The 17,387-nt window shown below is 45.0% G+C and overlaps 1 protein-coding gene across 1 annotated transcript in view; it reads right to left on the minus strand.

The window, feature by feature from the left end:
* The window catches only part of LOC108796016 (kinesin-like protein KIF6), a 109,928-nt gene that overhangs the window by 14,802 nt on the left and 77,739 nt on the right, over window positions 1-17,387 (minus strand). The gene's annotated exons all lie outside the window — the stretch shown is intronic.

Consider the following 17,387-nt stretch of genomic DNA (forward strand, 5'->3'; position numbering starts at 1 on the left):
GCAGCCGTAAACAAATCATGTCTATGACATTGTCCTGCTTCTCCATTCCAGACAATAAACTGGACAGTGTAATTCCACCCGGCAGTTGGAGATGTTTCTTATCATAGCAGATCTCCTTGGACATGGGCCGATCATCTCCTTTGCTATCACGCAGAGAAACAAGCCACTGTTGGTGTTGGACAAGGACTGCAGCGGGTCCTGGTGCTGGGCCAATGTCTGGCCCATTGTCCTTCAATGGACGTCCTTCATGGCTGGCTCCGCCCAGTTGTAATGAGAGATCAGCGTCCCCAAATGACATGGGGACGCTGATCTGTCATTAAACAATAACAACTGACGTCACGGCCGGCTTCACCCAGTTGTTATTCATTAGACAGGACCTGCTAGAAGACTCTAGCAGGTGTCGGCCAATAGGAAACAGTTGGGCGGAGCTAGCTGTCACTGCTAGCTCTGACCAATTTTTCTTTTGAATTATTTAAAAAAAAAATCTTTATTTATTTTTTCATTTATTATTTATTTACATTTTAAACATTTTTTTCCAACTTTTTTCACTATTTGCTATTCTGCTCGGTATCAAGGAGGTACCGAGCAGAATAGCCGAGCCAAATGCCACTCAGCAGCATTCTGCTATGCACTCACTGCCGTTCGGCCCCTATGTTAATAGGGGCGAACAGCAGCGAGTGAGCTGCCGGAGCTTCAGCTGAGTCGGAGTCCTTGTGCACTTCTGCTCAGCCACAAAGCATGTTCGGCTGACCGAAGTGCAGACAAAGGCAGCCATTGTACGGATGAAATCACCCGTACTGAGCCGTAGTAAATAGCTGAACGTTGTTCGGCTCACTTCACTATGGCTTGGTTAATTACTCGGCTGCCTGTATTCCAAGCAGGGGGCAGGGCAGTGGCACAGCAAAACAAACGACAAACGCACTCAACGATTTGTTACCAGTTGTACAGTAAGGTGCACACGAAATGGGCTTTGAACAGTAGAACAGTAGAAAGGCATCATGGCACACTCACAAACTAGCATGTAAAACAACTTGTCTCACCACTAAGGACAATGACAGAGGTTTGGATACACGTCTTCTGCAAAGGATGTGTAAGCCGCACTGCCGCGCCAAGGCACCTCTTATAGTGCGGTCCTAACTCTAAACTATGAGAGTCTCCATCTTGGAGCACATGGGGCAGAAGATATCAAATTGGGTGCAGGCTTGTCAGGAGGACGCCCCACCTCCACCTGAGACAAGTTGTTTTACAGGGCAGTGGCACAGTCTGGAAGAATGTCGGCTCTGAGAGGTGCTGTCACCATCCTAAACCTGTCCAGTCATAAAACACAGTAGAGCTGTGGAAGATCACAGAGTATGGTCAATATTTTACAGATCTTTGGAAGATAACACAAGTGTAGTAGTTTTCACTGAATTGCTAGCTGCTTTGCTAAAGCTGGCCTGGTGTAAGCCTGCTGGAGACACACGGAGGACGATTGTAATACAGAACCTCAATCACTCCGGCTGTATACAGAGAGACACAGTGCAGATTTGCTATAAGACTGCAGCCAAGTCACTGCCGCTCGTCCTATATTTACGTTAAAAACCTGCCAGTTCCAGCGGACTGTCTCACACATGATAGGGGTGACCTTTTCTGTTTATTTTCCCTGGAAGCTCCGTATAGGTCCTGTAAGGTAATGGCTTACCGCGCGCAATCGCCGTTGCGTTATTTGCCCTGATACTGCAGAGCGCTCCCTAAACACTATGCTTTGGTGCCACAATCATTTCAGTGCATGTGTGCCGGTGAGGGGTTGCCAGTGGCTCCAGGGCTCGCCGTTTCCACTTATTTAGGAACATAGCAGTTTATATTAAAGCTGATCTTCAGGAGTTATGCTTTTTGGCAAAAGATGCACAAAAGGAACCACTGAGCACAGCGGGGGTGACCATGAATCCAACATTTGGAAGTATTGGATTTTGAAGGACGAGCAGTGGCTTTGTCACCCGTTTAAAGGAAGTGGAAAATCAACAGATCTACTGGCAGGATCACATATGTCATTTTTTATTTCACCAACAGCTCTACTTTAGGGAACATAACATTTTTTTATCTCTGATGTAGACAGCTCTATCCAACTGCGGAATATATTTCCATCGCCGAGTTGGACTGGAGAAAGTGAGCGTAGCTGTAATAACTGGTTACGCAGAGACACACAGAGACTGGCTGCAGCATGGCAGCACTGGCAGAGCCTGCGAGGAATGGATACAAGTCAAACCCACAAAAGCGTTTACCAGACGCGCCCAGCCCTGTCACCACACCTATGTAAATAGAGAGGGAGAAGCGCTTTGCGGTGCCAGAGATCACACATAGTGTATGCTGCATCTCCACACAAACAGGATGTGCATCACAGACCGCATTGCCTCGTCTGCTCTAAGGACGCTAGGGCGGTCACGTGGCTCTCCGATGATGCTTAAAGGCACACGCAGGAGCCGTCCGGTGCCAAATGTGGAATGCTGCAATGTACAGAAAACCAGAGTGTGATTGTGCCTGGCTGTGTGACAACGCTAACCACCTCCCTGTATAATTCACAGGAATATTCCAGGGAACAGGAAAGAGGTGCAATATCGCGGACTCTAGTCAAATATAGAATAAAATATTTCTCCATTTCTTAAACCATTTTAAAGACCGGCTCCAGACTATTTATTTTAATTGTCCTTCAGCAGCAGTTTAAGAAAAATAAAAATGCTTTTGCTGCAACAGTCCCCTTCAATCCTGAGATGTTTCCCACAGTAATTTCATTTTGCCAGTAGTTAGGCTGAGGACATACTGTGAGTGCAGGATGTCAAGGACCCGTCCCCCGAGGGGGCGTTACTACAGTGTCTTTAATGATGCACATACACACAGTGAAGTGGAAATATATGTTGTCCGCACACCTTATGCTTCAAGCTTGTCTCTATTGATGTTCCTGCTGAAATCAAAAGAGATTGCGACGTTTCCATACCTAACAGGGACCCTTCACCAAGCAAAGTGTAGTGGCGCAGATGTCATCATGTTAGCACCACTCTCTGCATCATTGAATACTGCCAGAAAGGAGGCAAAGAGGAATAGGACCAGCCCTCCCCTGGATAATCTGCAGGACTGAGCTGTCAAATTGACAGTCTGGCCCTGCACAGTGCAAGGACATGGTGGCTGCACACATAAAGAAGCCATAAAGAGGTTTTTATTTCTTAACACATTGAGGGCAATTCAATAAAGCATTTGCTACACTTTTCTGGTGTTGTGGCCATATTAGAAAGTCCTATGCCAAATTAACAAAAGCCATGCAAGAGCCTTTTTTATATTCTGCTGCTATGCCTGCAACAAATTCATTAAGAAATACTGCCATAGCGGTGAAAAGATAAGTGGAGGTAAAAGGGACCTCTTCCACGTTGGAGTATATTGTGTCAAACATGTATAAGTATTGTGTCCCAGATAAAATTCTGTCCAGGGCAATTCTGCAACACATTCAGATACACCTACCGACAGTTACATGATTCTGTTTTGTCATTGTTGAGACAAGTTGCGCCAGATGGGGGACAGGTGGTCAAAGATGGCCATCATTCAACTCTGAAGATCAGCAGCTGATGGTGGTAAAGTGACATTTGTCAGATGACCAGTGCCAGAGACCAAGAGCATTGCAAAGAGAATCGGCAGTGCCAGAGATCATGGGAGACCGGAAATGGACAGTGCCAGAGACCCTGAGTGACCAGAAATGGACTGTGCCAGAGACCCTGAGAGACCAGAAATGGACTGTGCCAGAGACCCTGAGAGACCAGAAATGGACGGTGCCAGAGACCATGAGAGACCAGAAATGGACTGTGCCAGAGACCCTGAGAGACCAGAAATGGACTGTGCCAGAGACCATGAGCATTGCAAAGAGAGATGAACAGTGCCAGTGAACATGAGAGACCAGAAACGGACAGTGCCAGAGACCATGAGAGACCAGAAACGGACAGTGCCAAAGACCATGAGAGACCAGAAACGGACAGTGCCAGAGACCAGAAATGGACAGTGCCAGAGATCATGACCATTGCAGAGTGAGCTGCATTTTTTACTTTTTAAAATGGTTTGCCAATTTATAAAACGGGAGCAGAAGTGGAGTGGTGCTTTAATTGTTGCTTTTATGTTTAGTCCTGGCCATAATGAATCAAGATAGAAAATATGCAAAAAATTATTACACAGCCTTAAAGAGGTTCGCCGGGAGCTATTCAAACTGAAGCAGGCTTACATATAACACACACATAGCAAAAGGAAATAAAAAAGGCTCGGGTCTCAGGTAACAGTCTAAAAGAAAGCCACTGTGGTGGGCACCAATAGTTGAGCTGGAAAATTCTGGCAGATATCCTAATGCTGCCGCCAAGTATACTGATGAAGTCAGCAGTGTAGGTCTCTGAATGTTACATAAACCTGCATATTTGCAGGATAGGAGTCTACGGGCGTATGTGAGAAATGGGGGTGAAGTCACATTTCCTTCCCAATGCTAAAGTACACGTGGGAAGATTTCAGGCCGTGCTCACCGGCATCACTCATCCACATGTCAGACAAGATCCCAGCCAGGAAAACCTCAGTGATCAGCACCAGCACATGGCTGTGCCGGACTTCTGGAGACGTGCCGCTCTCCGCCCTCACACTGTGGCTTTGCTGCCGGGCTCCTGGCAGAGATGGCAGCCCCAATGGTCAAGCCATAACCCACAATAAGGCGTGGGCCCAGTGAGGGAAAGGCTCTAGCCAGGAAAAGGATTACATGAAATATGAATTGCTTCACTCAAAATTCTAAATCATTTTCTCTCTTCATTTTGAAATGCCTGCTTGTGTTATAACAATAATTCAAGTGCTCCATTATTGGTGTTCATAGAGATACATAGGATATGAAATGAAGAGTTTGTTCTGGTGACATGGTGTTCCAGTAAACGAACACTTTGGACTTCAACACTATTGGTGTGCTAATGACATCCGTTTACATTGTACTGTTTGGTGGCGCAATGCGTGGTCACTGCGAACAACGCAACGAGTGGGGAGCAGGGAAATTACTTGCCTTGCTGTGAATGTGTGTTTGTGGACACAGCTTACTATCACACACAAGGGTAGCTCATTAGGACCCTGCAAGGGTAAGGAGTAGGGAATGCACCGATACCGGTTTTCCGCTACCGATATTTTTTCCCGGTACTCACCGATCCCGAAATTCCCATTAAGGAAGCCAGGCGGGTGTAATGATTCGCCACCTGGCTTCCTGATTATCCGGGATGCCAGGTGCTGTGTAAAGACTCGACAATCGACTTCCCAATTAGCAGGGAAGCCATCTCCATGCTCCCTCGTCACCGGGCTTTCTGGCCAATCAGGAAGCCGGGCACTGTGTAATGACTCATTGCCTGGCTTCCTGATTGGTCGAGAAGCTGGCCATCAGGAAGCTGGGCAATGAGTCATTACACGGCGCCTGGCTTTCTGATTGGCCGGGAAGCCAGCTGCATGCCCCCTCGTCACCAAGTCACGAGGGAGCATGGAGCCGGCTTCCCGACCAATCAGGAATCTGGGCAGCGTGTAATGACTTACTGCCCAGCTTCCTGATACCAGAAGCTTAGGTATCGGGCTAGGCATCGGAGCATTTGGGCGAGTACGAGTACTCACCCAAATACTCTGCATCGGCACCGATACTAGTATCGTTAACGGTGCATCCCTAGTAAGGAACCTAAAACAGGATATCGAGGCCAGAAACCAGATAATTTTGCAGGAAGCTAAAACTTTTAACCATCAAAGAGCAGCATCCATTGTAAGTGATTTAATCAGCATTTGAAATAACTTAAAAACCTTTTAACTTTAATATCACTTTAAGTGATTGGGTTTAGATAGAATTTAACCTTTAAAACACCCTAAGAGAAAATGTTTCTTGGGGGGGCAAAAGTGTCCTAAACAAAGTCCTTACAGTAGCACTGCTAAAATGAAATTATCTGTGGGCCATAAAATACAAGCTTACTACCACGTCAAGGGACCTCATGTCTGGCAAGTCCTACAAGAAACAGTGCTTTATATGGTTTACCTTGGATCTATCTCAAATCACACTCTGCTATCCCTTTAGTTGTCACAGCAAACATACTAAATATTAAAGTGACACTAAAATTCGTAGTTAAATCCTAAAAATGCATTTAAGTCCCTGAACTATGAACAACAATGTATCTTATTTGTGTATCACTCGGCTGTAGATCCTCCAATCATCTCTGAATTGGTGCTGACAATGTCCTTCCTTCTGGAGGGTGGCTACTTTTGTTCCCCATGGTCCCTGTGTATGCTGAGTGATGCACAAATACGGTACATTTTGTTAATAGTTAAGGTACTTGGGTACAGTTTTAAGATTTACCTCCTGAGTTAGGTGTCAATTATTATTTTTTTGCATGTAATTTTTTTTATTTTCGAGCAAAGTATAGTACAACATGCATGTATCATCAATTGTACAAGGCATAAAGTACAAGGTTTTTGGAGAACAATAACAGAGTGATAAGGCAAGTAAAAAATCAACCAGTCTCTAGTTATGTAGAGATACACCTTTTCATGTGCGGGAAAGGTTCCCGTTGCCTCGATGGCAACAGCAATACAGGCAACAGAATAACAGTTGGTGCTGAAAATTAGAGTAACCATAGTAACCAGTAATACACTCGGTCATTAAGTTGAAATATCGAGAAATGTTGGGTTATAATAAGTCTTCTGGGGATGGTGATGCGTTTCGGCACTCCATGTGGGGGAATTAATTCCAAGCATTTGGTAGTGGTTGTTGTGTGCTACGTCAAAGGACATCAAGAGCACCCAATGAGTTAGTGAGCTTGGCAGTAAGGAACCACTTGAAATACTGAAAAATAAGCATTATGTCACGTAATTGATCCAGGGGTAGTTCAGCAGTTAGATATGTAGACCAGGTGTCGAAGAACGTCTTTGTACGGTGCATGTTAAATTTCGTATCTAATTTATCTACCAGCATAAGTCAGTGGAGTTGTGGCAGGACCATAGACATTGAGATAGAGGTGGGGGATAACCAGTTAGTCAATATAGCTTTTTTTGTGCTTATGATGCATAAATGTTCCCATCTGGTCAATGTGTGAGGAGGGTTAGAGAGCTCAGGAGTAGGATAATGAAATAGGCAGATATCAGGAGAGGGGGTTCTACCATTTCCAGAGTGAACATTCATATAAAGAACAATCTCCACCCATAGGGATTGTATCTGGGGGCATGATCACATACGGTGTATTAGGTCGGGTAGAGGAGAGTTGCATTTCAGGCAGGATGGCAGCCAGTCTGGAGGTCTATGTCTTGCGATGATGTTGAAGCCATAGTATGCCCGATGTATGATTTTAAATTGGATCTCCCTCCATGATTCACTAAGTACTGCACGTCTTAGTTGCATCCAACCGTTCAGGATAAGGGAGTGTGCAGATTCCGGGGATAATTGTAGAAACTCAGCCCATTTATGTACATAATTGGGGAGTACCGAAGAGATAGAAGATGCAGTGGAGTATAGATGGTGATGTATGGAAGATAAAGGCAGCTTTTGGGTTGGGGAAGATAGCAGATGTTGAATTAGCATTGAATTAGACCCTGCGCTAGGCGGGGGGAGGTTGTGGTCTAGGTGTCACTTTAAAGAGGGATGTAGATACAACTGGGTTCAAAATTGGGCTGTAAGTAACATTACGGGATTAGGTGTGGTGCTGGTCTACAGAAAAGGACCCAAATGGTCTCTATTCTGCCCCCTAATGCAGTCAAAATCTCACCCAGATGCAAACGGGTATAGAAACGATGTAGTTTGCCGAATAAGCCCGAGTTCCAGGCTTGTACTTGTTTCAACTCCTCTTTGAGAAAGCAACACAGTTATAAATGTTCTATTATTGGACCTGATGAATGGAAAGGAAAAACTGAAGAGTCATGGCAAGGGGAATCTGGAGACAAGAGCTTGGCACCCTCACCGAATAAATATTCAACATTTCTGCTCAATTAATTAAGCGATTGGAAGGGAGAGACAACAAATGCTTGCAGCTGTATGCTTGGCTACACATCATTTTATTTTGAGTTTGGAACGACGGGAAAAGAACCCCTAAAACTACATTTAAAGTCCAATTATAGATTTCATGCTGTATTTTTAGCGTGCGGAGCAGGCTGCGCAGGAATGTCGAGCTGTATAATTTGGGTGTTTACTAGTAAAAGAATTTATAGATGTTCAGCCAATCGGAGAGTGTGGCTGGAACACAGAATCGTTCAGTGGACATCCGGAGTGTGATAAAATTACTCTGGGAAGTGTATGAATCAGGCAGGGCAGATCAGAGAACACTACCTCTCACCTCGCCGGGTCCCCAGTGCCAAATTACCATGCTGATCTCCTCATTAACCAATACACCATGGAATAGTACCACAGCGACTGGTTAGGAATGTGATAAATCAAAAAGGCATTTATGTTTCTTTTATATTTCCTGGACAAACCGCTAACTGAATAGTGTGCAAGAGGTTAAAGAGGTCCTCTCAAAAACTCTACAAGTCTACATGATGTCACAATGTATAGCACCATGGTGGTCTCTCTCTCCCTCTCTACATATATATTAGGGATGCACAAACATTTTATTTTTAGACCAAAATCAAAACTTCAAAATTTGTCAGGCTAAAACCAATCTTTTTTTAAAAAAAATGTGAATTATTTTGTAATTAATTTATTTCTATTTTTATGTTTTGTTTTTTACTGTTAAGGACTTTGGGGAAATATCAGACCCCTGATATTTTTCTTTTAAAATAGAAAAAGAAATTGAGGACATAGAGTATATATTTACTGCCCAGTCATGAATGGACAGGAAGCCTCTATACTGAGCTGCTTCCTGTTCATTCATAAAGTGAGCAAATAGTAAATATCTACTATGTCCCAATTTATAAATGAACAGGAAGTGATGTATAGCACTTCCTGTTTATTCATAACTGGGGACATAGTAATCACATAGTAATTTACCATATTTACTGATCCTGAAGCTCTGTACACTCCCACGGGAGCTTTCTGTCCCGCTTGGCCTCTTGACAGCTTTCTCCTCCCTGCCGGGAGCTGGCAGCTGGACCAGCTCTGTGTCCCCTTCCATCTTCGCTGCCTCTGCCGACACAGGTTGGGGAGAGCAGCGGGGATCAGAGGGGACACAGACAGAAGCTTGAAGCCACCACCCAGCGGGGAGGAGAGAAGCTGAGGATGCACCGCATTTTCTGCCTTTTTTTTTTTTTCAACTTTCAGTATTTTGCACAAAGTACAATTTTCGGCCGAAATTTTGGTGGATCCCTAATACCATATATAATGTATATTATTATAATATAAAAAATAATATATATTTTTTCCTGAGAGGGTGACATCAGCCTGCTGCATGCAGGAGGTAGCATTTTCACCCAAAGTACAATTTTCGGCCGAAATTTTGGTGCATCCCTAATAACATATATAATGTATATTATTATAATATAAAAAATAATATATATTTTTTCCTGAGAGGGTGACATCAGCCTGCTGCATGCAGGAGGTAGCATTTTCTCGATCGTCTCTACCCCACTGACCATTAGTTCAATGTACTAGCATGGTACAAGGTAAAGAGGTAGCTGGGTGACTACTCTCAGACTGCAATAGACCGTTACACTTGCTGGTCTGAGGTTGAGAGGTAAAGGTACTAAGCTATGTGAATGTGATGGATTTTTACACTGGCTGGACATAGAATGAAAGCAGCACTGGAATTTACAGGACTCTGTCATCATAGACCAGGAAGTAGATGGGGACCCTGGCTAATGCCTGAACAAAGATGGCTCCATCCTACTGTTATCTCTGTGAGAGGTAATAAATAACTGAAATGTTACAGTGATATGTTATTTAGCATGCTGACCTTCAAATATATGTGATGTTAGGACAGCTTTAAGTACAATGCTTACTTCTTCCAGATGTAGTTTTTTAATCCTTTTAACTACCCACCTAAGATCACCAGTATAACCAACACAAGAGCAATCCCCTTATGCTAAAGACTGAATGCTCTTCTGTTGTTGGAACTGAATGTTTAATAAGTTCCAGCCTGTACAGTGCATCTGTGATCCCAGCAGAACCTGCTTTGCGCTTTCTTCTCTCGTGTCCACGAAGAACTTGTTTCACTTGGACGACAATATCTATTACAGCAGTGTTCGGCCATCCAGAGCATCTGCTTTCTGAATGAAATAAACAGTGGTTGCCATAGAGGTGTCTTATGGGACACCGCCACAAAACCGTAGCTGCTCTGGAGAAAGAGACAGGCGTTTGTGTGAAGTTGAATGCTGGTGTTGTGAATCAACCTTATTGACTTAGAAAGCAGCTTTCTGTGATTTAAAAACATCAATGGGATCGGGATTCGAAGAGCATCGGGCAGTGAGGTAATGGCGTGCGCTTGTCCAAGACAATCCACTGCACCTGTTTATTTTGGAAGCCGAGAGTAAAGTGAGTAGGGAAATGGAGCTGGCCAAAATCCGTGTAGGCCTGCCGAGGCTCCAGGGTATCCCAATACAGAAGAGCCCTGAAAGGGGAGGTGTCAGGAAGAGGACCTTTGGAACTACCACATTTCCTGTAGAGAATATTGGCTCATCCCTTTAAAGAATAAGTTCCTTCAAAGCTGATATTTTAGTAAATGGTGGATGCTGAAGAGTTAAACCAATTAACTGTTCCCTAAATATCTGGGACTCAAGTGGTGGAATCTCTGCAATCAAGCTCCAAGGTGTACCAGAGACCTGAGCAAGCCCAATAATGTACACATAAAATTCAGTTCAGAACCATGCCTTTGGTCCAGTAACTTTTAAACCACTGCTTTTACAAGCCCTGATGAAGTAGGACAGAGCCTCAAAACACATTGCCTGCCTTTTTTTTTACCAATGTGATCAATAAAATCTAACAGGACTTTTAGATATACTTCTGGAGCCATCTTCTTCCTACCATATATATGGTCCACCATTATCCCAAGGACTAGGGATGCACCAATACAGACACTAGTAAAGGGCCGATACCGAATATTTGGGTTCGTACTCGCCCAAATGTTCCGATACTTACCTCCGATAGCAGAACTTCCGGGCAGAGTGAGGTACTCGTACTCGATACTGAAAAAATTGTATCAGTGCATTCCTAACAAGGACCTTATCATAAGGTCCACTGTTATCTCGAGGGCCCTATCATAACTGTTATCCCGAGGACCTTGTTATGAGGTTCAAACGGCTTCTAGAGGAGTCAAAATACTCCCCTGAACTAGAGTTCAGCACTCCACCGACTAATCTCTACTAAATGCACGGCTCTCTCAACTTTTTTTTATGGGAGTCCAGCTTACCCCATTAGAAGTTTATTGCATATTAAGGTGAATGCAGAGCGGGAGAGGAGGGGCAAAACAACCCTGCACCATGTTAAAGAAATCTCCCCACTGCACACCCAAGAAAAAGTGGGCTCAAAGCATTAGACTCCACCCATAGCATATTACTTTCAGAAGTAATCTAAAAAAGCTATTCAACAACCTTAGAGCATGAGGTATGGGTGCATATGTCTTGCCTTGGGGTGCCTGCTCCCCATAAATACTAGCTGTCCATTGGTCATGGTGGCCAGTAGGTTCCTACACACGCACAATTGCCTCAATTAAAGTTTATGTCTGGGAAATCTTTTTTAAAAATCTCTGCAAAAACATTCGCATCCCCATGTGTTTTATCCCTTTAGAAAAATTGCAAATTAAGAAAAATACCTGGTGATCTTGCCAGAAATCCAGTGAGCTCCTAATTTCCTATTTTTAGCTGACAGCAGTGCCTTTGCTGCACTGAAATGCCAACCAGTGTTGTCCGCCCTGCTGGACTACAGAACTCTGTATTTTCCTTCCCCACTCTGTCCCTTTCTTTACATGCATAGAATTATTTCCTTCCCAACTGCCCTGACTCCCAAGAGCTTGTCTACACACTGTGGGGATAGAGTTCTTGGGAGATGTAGTTCTGGTCGATGTGCCTACTTCAACAGGAGCTGGGGTCTCCGGCAGCTGCCCCAGCAAGACTTTTGCAAGCTTGGTAATGGTGATAAAGGGAGTAATAAAAGCTTTCTTGCTAAAGGAACAAGGTAATAGAACACATTAATGCTGAATTCTCATCTAGAGCCTTGGTTCTCAACTGGTGGGTTGGGACCCAAAAGTGTGTCGCGACCCCGTGTTCAGTGGGTCGCCGCGTGTCTTCCACTTTTCTAGGCGAGAGGCTTCTCAGCCTCCCCCTAACGCAGCACTGTCAGTTCTCACGCCAAGCAGCCAGTGGAAATATGCTGCCCGGCGCCGAGTGTCAGCTTGAGGTGAGGTGGGCTTTGGGTGTGGCCTCAAGGGAGCTCCATCCATACCTGCTTGCTTACAGCTCCCTCTTGTGCCCTGTGGAGGTGCCTGGACTGGAGTGATGTCACATTCTGGCTCCCGGGACCTCTACAGGGCACTCAAGAGAGTTGTACAAGCAATGCACATATGGAGGGAGCTCCGTCACAGCACAGCAGCCCACACTGGACCCCAGGCTGAGGATCCATTCAATTTCGCGTAAGGTAGGGGGTCTTCAAACAAAATAATATTTATTAATTTTTTGGAGTGTGTATATGTGTGTGAGATTCTTTAGTTTTGGAAGTTCAAAGGATAAAAAAGAGCAAAAACTAGACCTCATCTTTTAGGAAAATAAAGGCCACTGATGAAACATTATATAAGATTGTGAATTAGAACTAATTATGTAAAAAAAAGGCAATGGATGGAGTCAGGCTCTTCAAATTTGCGGAGGTTGGCCAAGAAAGTAAGATTTTCGAGGTTACTCTAAGCCCTTGGTTCTCAACTGGTGGGTTGTGACCCAAAAGTGGGTCGCTACCCTGTTTTCAGTAGGTCGCCGCGTGCTTTCCACTTTTCTAGGCGAGAGGCTCCTCAGCCTCCCCCTAGCGCAGCAATATCAGTTCTCCCGCTGAGCAGCCATTTAGAATATGCTGCCTGGCACCGAGTCAGCTTGAAGTAGGGTGGGCTGGTGCTCCATCCATACGTGCATTGCCTACAGCTCCCTCACGTGCCCTGTAGAGGTGCCTGGACTGGAGTGACATCACATTCTGGTTCCTGGCACCTCTACAGGCTGCGCAAGGGAACCGTAGAAGCAATGCACATATGGATGGAACTCATAGCAGCCCACACTGGACCCCAGGCTGAGGATCCATTCCAGTTCTTGTAAGGTAGAGACTGGGGAGATCTTACGGTACAAAAAAAAAAATTGAAGAATTTTTTGGAGTGTGTATGTGTGTGAGATTGTGTCTGTGGTTGTGTGTGTCTGTCAGTGTTTTTGAGGGCCCGTTCACGCTAGTACAGCGCATTTATCAAAACAGTCCTGTGCCGTTAACGAACTGTACTACGCAATCGCACCTACTTTGTGTTGTAATGTGGGAGGTCCGTGTTTCCATTCATCTGAATGACACCCACAAATCACCTCGAGCCCACAGTTTAATCGCTCGCACCAGAACGCGCAGTACCGCAGTGCCGTACGTTCCATTGCAGTGCGACTTGGGTCGCGACTTAATGGCCAAGGACAAATGAGGTTACACAGGTTGAGGACCACTGATCTAGAGGATAAGAGGGAAAATCCTTTACGTTTTGTCATGCAAAGTGGCAGGGAAGGGTCAGTATGAAGGGAAAAAGCTGCATCAGGAATCTATCAATAACTAAGCATCCTGTCCCTTTAATGACCACATTGCAATATATTTCTTTTTTTAAGACTTGTGTTTCAGAACGCAGAAATGTAAAGAATGTGAATATCTTGATGTGTCCATCCACATCCAGCGTCATAAAAATAAAAATAAAAGACTGGAACGTATTTATGAGTTTTATCTTGGAGAGATGAGATTGCTCTTATCAGAAATAGAGTTATAAGGGGAAAAGTTCACAGCAAACAATGCTACAAAATCCCAGCTAAAAAAATCCCATAAATCCAACCTCACAAATTAAACGTGAAGGGTTGTGTGTTACAAATAATGACTAGAGTGCATGTGTCACTCCCCCCACTCCTCCACCATTAATCTGATTTATCACCCCAGCACTGTGTTAAGAGGACCTGTCACCCAGCATCAAGGTCCCACTATAAAATGTTACAAGCTTTATAAGAAATCACTTTTAATAACACTGAGGGACTCTAAAGCAAGCAAAGTTTTTCTGCACACAGTTGACTTGGGGAATACTGCCAAATGTAGACTTAAATGGCAGCTATCATATATCAGAAGGTGGGCCTGCTCTCCTAAAATGTTCTGTGCTGTTAGAGGACTCTGCTCCTTCTTCTATCTAACTCTCCTCTCCTGAAATACTCTGCTCTGCTGGAGGACTCTGCTCCTACATCTATAACTCTCCTCTCCTGAAATACTCGGCTGTGCTGGAGGACTCTGCTCCTTCCTCTATCTAACTCTCCTCTCCTGAAATACTCTGCTCTGCTGGAGGACTCTGCTCCTACATCTATAACTCTCCTCTCCTGAAATACTCGGCTGTGCTGGAGGACTCTGCTCCTTCCTCTATCTAACTCTCCTCTCCTGAAATACTCTGCTCTGCTGGAGGACTCTGCTCCTACATCTATAACTCTCCTCTCCTGAAATACTCGGCTGTGCTGGAGGACTCTGCTCCTTCCTCTATCTAACTCTCCTCTCCTGAAATACTCTGCTCTGCTGGAGGACTCTGCTCCTACATCTATAACTCTCCTCTCCTGAAATACTCGGCTGTGCTGGAGGACTCTGCTCCTTCCTCTATCTAACTCTCCTCTCCTGAAATACTCTGCTCTGCTGGAGGACTCTGCTCCTACATCTATAACTCTCCTCTCCTGAAATACTCGGCTGTGCTGGAGGACTCTGCTCCTTCCTCTATCTAACTCTCCTCTCCTGAAATACTCTGCTCTGCTGGAGGACTCTGCTCCTACATCTATAACTCTCCTCTCCTGAAATACTCGGCTGTGCTGGAGGACTCTGCTCCTTCCTCTATCTAACTCTCCTCTCCTGAAATACTCTGCTCTGCTGGAGGACTCTGCTCCTACATCTATAACTCTCCTCTCCTGAAATACTCGGCTGTGCTGGAGGACTCTGCTCCTTCCTCTATCTAACTCTCCTCTCCTGAAATACTCTGCTCTGCTGGAGGACTCTGCTCCTACATCTATAACTCTCCTCTCCTGAAATACTCGGCTGTGCTGGAGGACTCTGCTCCTTCCTCTATCTAACTCTCCTCTCCTGAAATACTCTGCTCTGCTGGAGGACTCTGCTCCTACATCTATAACTCTCCTCTCCTGAAATACTCGGCTGTGCTGGAGGACTCTGCTCCTTCCTCTATCTAACTCTCCTCTCCTGAAATACTCTGCTCTGCTGGAGGACTCTGCTCCTACATCTATAACTCTCCTCTCCTGAAATACTCGGCTGTGCTGGAGGACTCTGCTCCTTCCTCTATCTAACTCTCCTCTCCTGAAATACTCTGCTCTGCTGGAGGACTCTGCTCCTTCCTCTATAACTCTCCTATCCTGAAATACTCTGCTCTGCTGGAGGACTCTGCTCCTACATCTATAACTCTCCTCTCCTGAAATACTCGGCTGTGCTGGAGGACTCTGCTCCTTCCTCTATAACTCTCCTCTCCTGAAATACTCTGCTCTGCTGGAGGACTCTGCTCCTTCCTCTATAACTCTCCTCTCCTGAAATACTCTGCTCTGCTGGAGGACTCTGCTCCTTCCTCTATAACTCTCCTCTCCTGAAATACTCTGCTCTGCTGGAGGACTCTGCTCCTTCCTCTATAACTCTCCTCTCCTGAAATACTCTGCTCTGCTGGAGGACTCTGCTCCTTCCTCTATAACTCTCCTCTCCTGAAATACTCTGCTCTGCTGGAGGACTCTGCTCCTTCCTCTATAACTCTCCTCTCCTGAAATACTCTGCTCTGCTGGAGGACTCTGCTCCTTCCTCTATAACTCTCCTCTCCTGAAATACTCTGCTCTGCTGGAGGACTCTGCTCCTTCCTCTATAACTCTCCTCTCCTGAAATACTCTGCTCTGCTGGAGGACTCTGCTCCTTCCTCTATAACTCTCCTCTCCTGAAATACTCTGCTCTGCTGGAGGACTCTGCTCCTTCCTCTATAACTCTCCTCTCCTGAAATACTCTGCTCTGCTGGAGGACTCTGCTCCTTCCTCTATAACTCTCCTCTCCTGAAATACTCTGCTCTGCTGGAGGACTCTGCTCCTTCCTCTATAACTCTCCTCTCCTGAAATACTCTGCTCTGCTGGAGGACTCTGCTCCTTCCTCTATAACTCTCCTCTACTGAAATACTCTGCACTGCTGCAGGACTCTGCTCCTTCCTCTATCTACATCTCTTGTAAAATTCCCTGCATTGCTGGAGGACTCAGTTGGCCTGTTTTGCAGCTTTCCCTTCCTAAACCCCACCGTTATGGTGTACTGTCTGCCGTAAAAGAACAGGTGAGCTTTAAAAGATTTAAGATTGTAAGCCCGCACGGGCAGGGCCTTCCTTACCATCTTGTCTTGATTTGTAATGTGATTGTAATGTCTTCCTTATATTGTAAAGCGCTGCGCAAACCGTTGGCGCTATATAAATCCTGTATAATAATACAAAGGGGGGCGGGTTCTTTGTGGGGTGCCATGCCTCTTGAAATTTCCCTCTGATATCATATATGAAGTATAGCAGCTCAAACAGTTAAAGGATGCGGTGACTCATGGGGATTTCAGAGCTGCTGAACGGTTCCAGGTGATGACTTGGAAGCCATGAGCAGTTAGCAGTAAGAGAAAGGCTCCGACAGACTGCTGTTATGTTAAGGAGAACAATATGGCCATTTCAGAGCCTTACATTTCATATAAAAACACATAGCAGTATAAAACGCACGCATTTGGGGAGAGGCTGGCATCAGCCAACGCTACATCTACTCCGCGGTGACTTATGAATTTACTTTTTTTTTTTCAGATTACAAAAGATTCAGGCGCGTGGCCGATTTTACCACGCAGGAGCCAAGAAAGGCGTCTGGCACAATATCATGGACGTCACATGCATTTTGCTAAAGCTGAAAGAGACACAAGGCGGGCTGTTTCATGAAGTACATATATAATGGGGGGAATTTATCAGAACTGGAGCAGACAAAATCTGGAGCAGCGCTTTACTTCTTGCCTCAAAGACTGAACACGTGTTACAAAGAAAATCTCCAGAAAGTGAAGGGGAATCCCGTTAGAAAGTTCTTGCTAGAACAGGTTTCCTCCATTTGAAGAATTTCAATGGAGGAGATTTCAATACCTGCTTGGTGACTGCTATAGAAAGAGTGAATATCCCCAGAAGGAACACGAGAGAGGATTTCTCTTCTACATGATCCAAAATGTAAAAAGCTTTTGGCTATAT

Source organism: Nanorana parkeri, unplaced genomic scaffold, assembly GCF_000935625.1.
Source record: "Nanorana parkeri isolate BGI_ZX_2015 unplaced genomic scaffold, ASM93562v1 scaffold1040, whole genome shotgun sequence".
NCBI lineage: Eukaryota > Metazoa > Chordata > Amphibia > Anura > Dicroglossidae > Nanorana > Nanorana parkeri.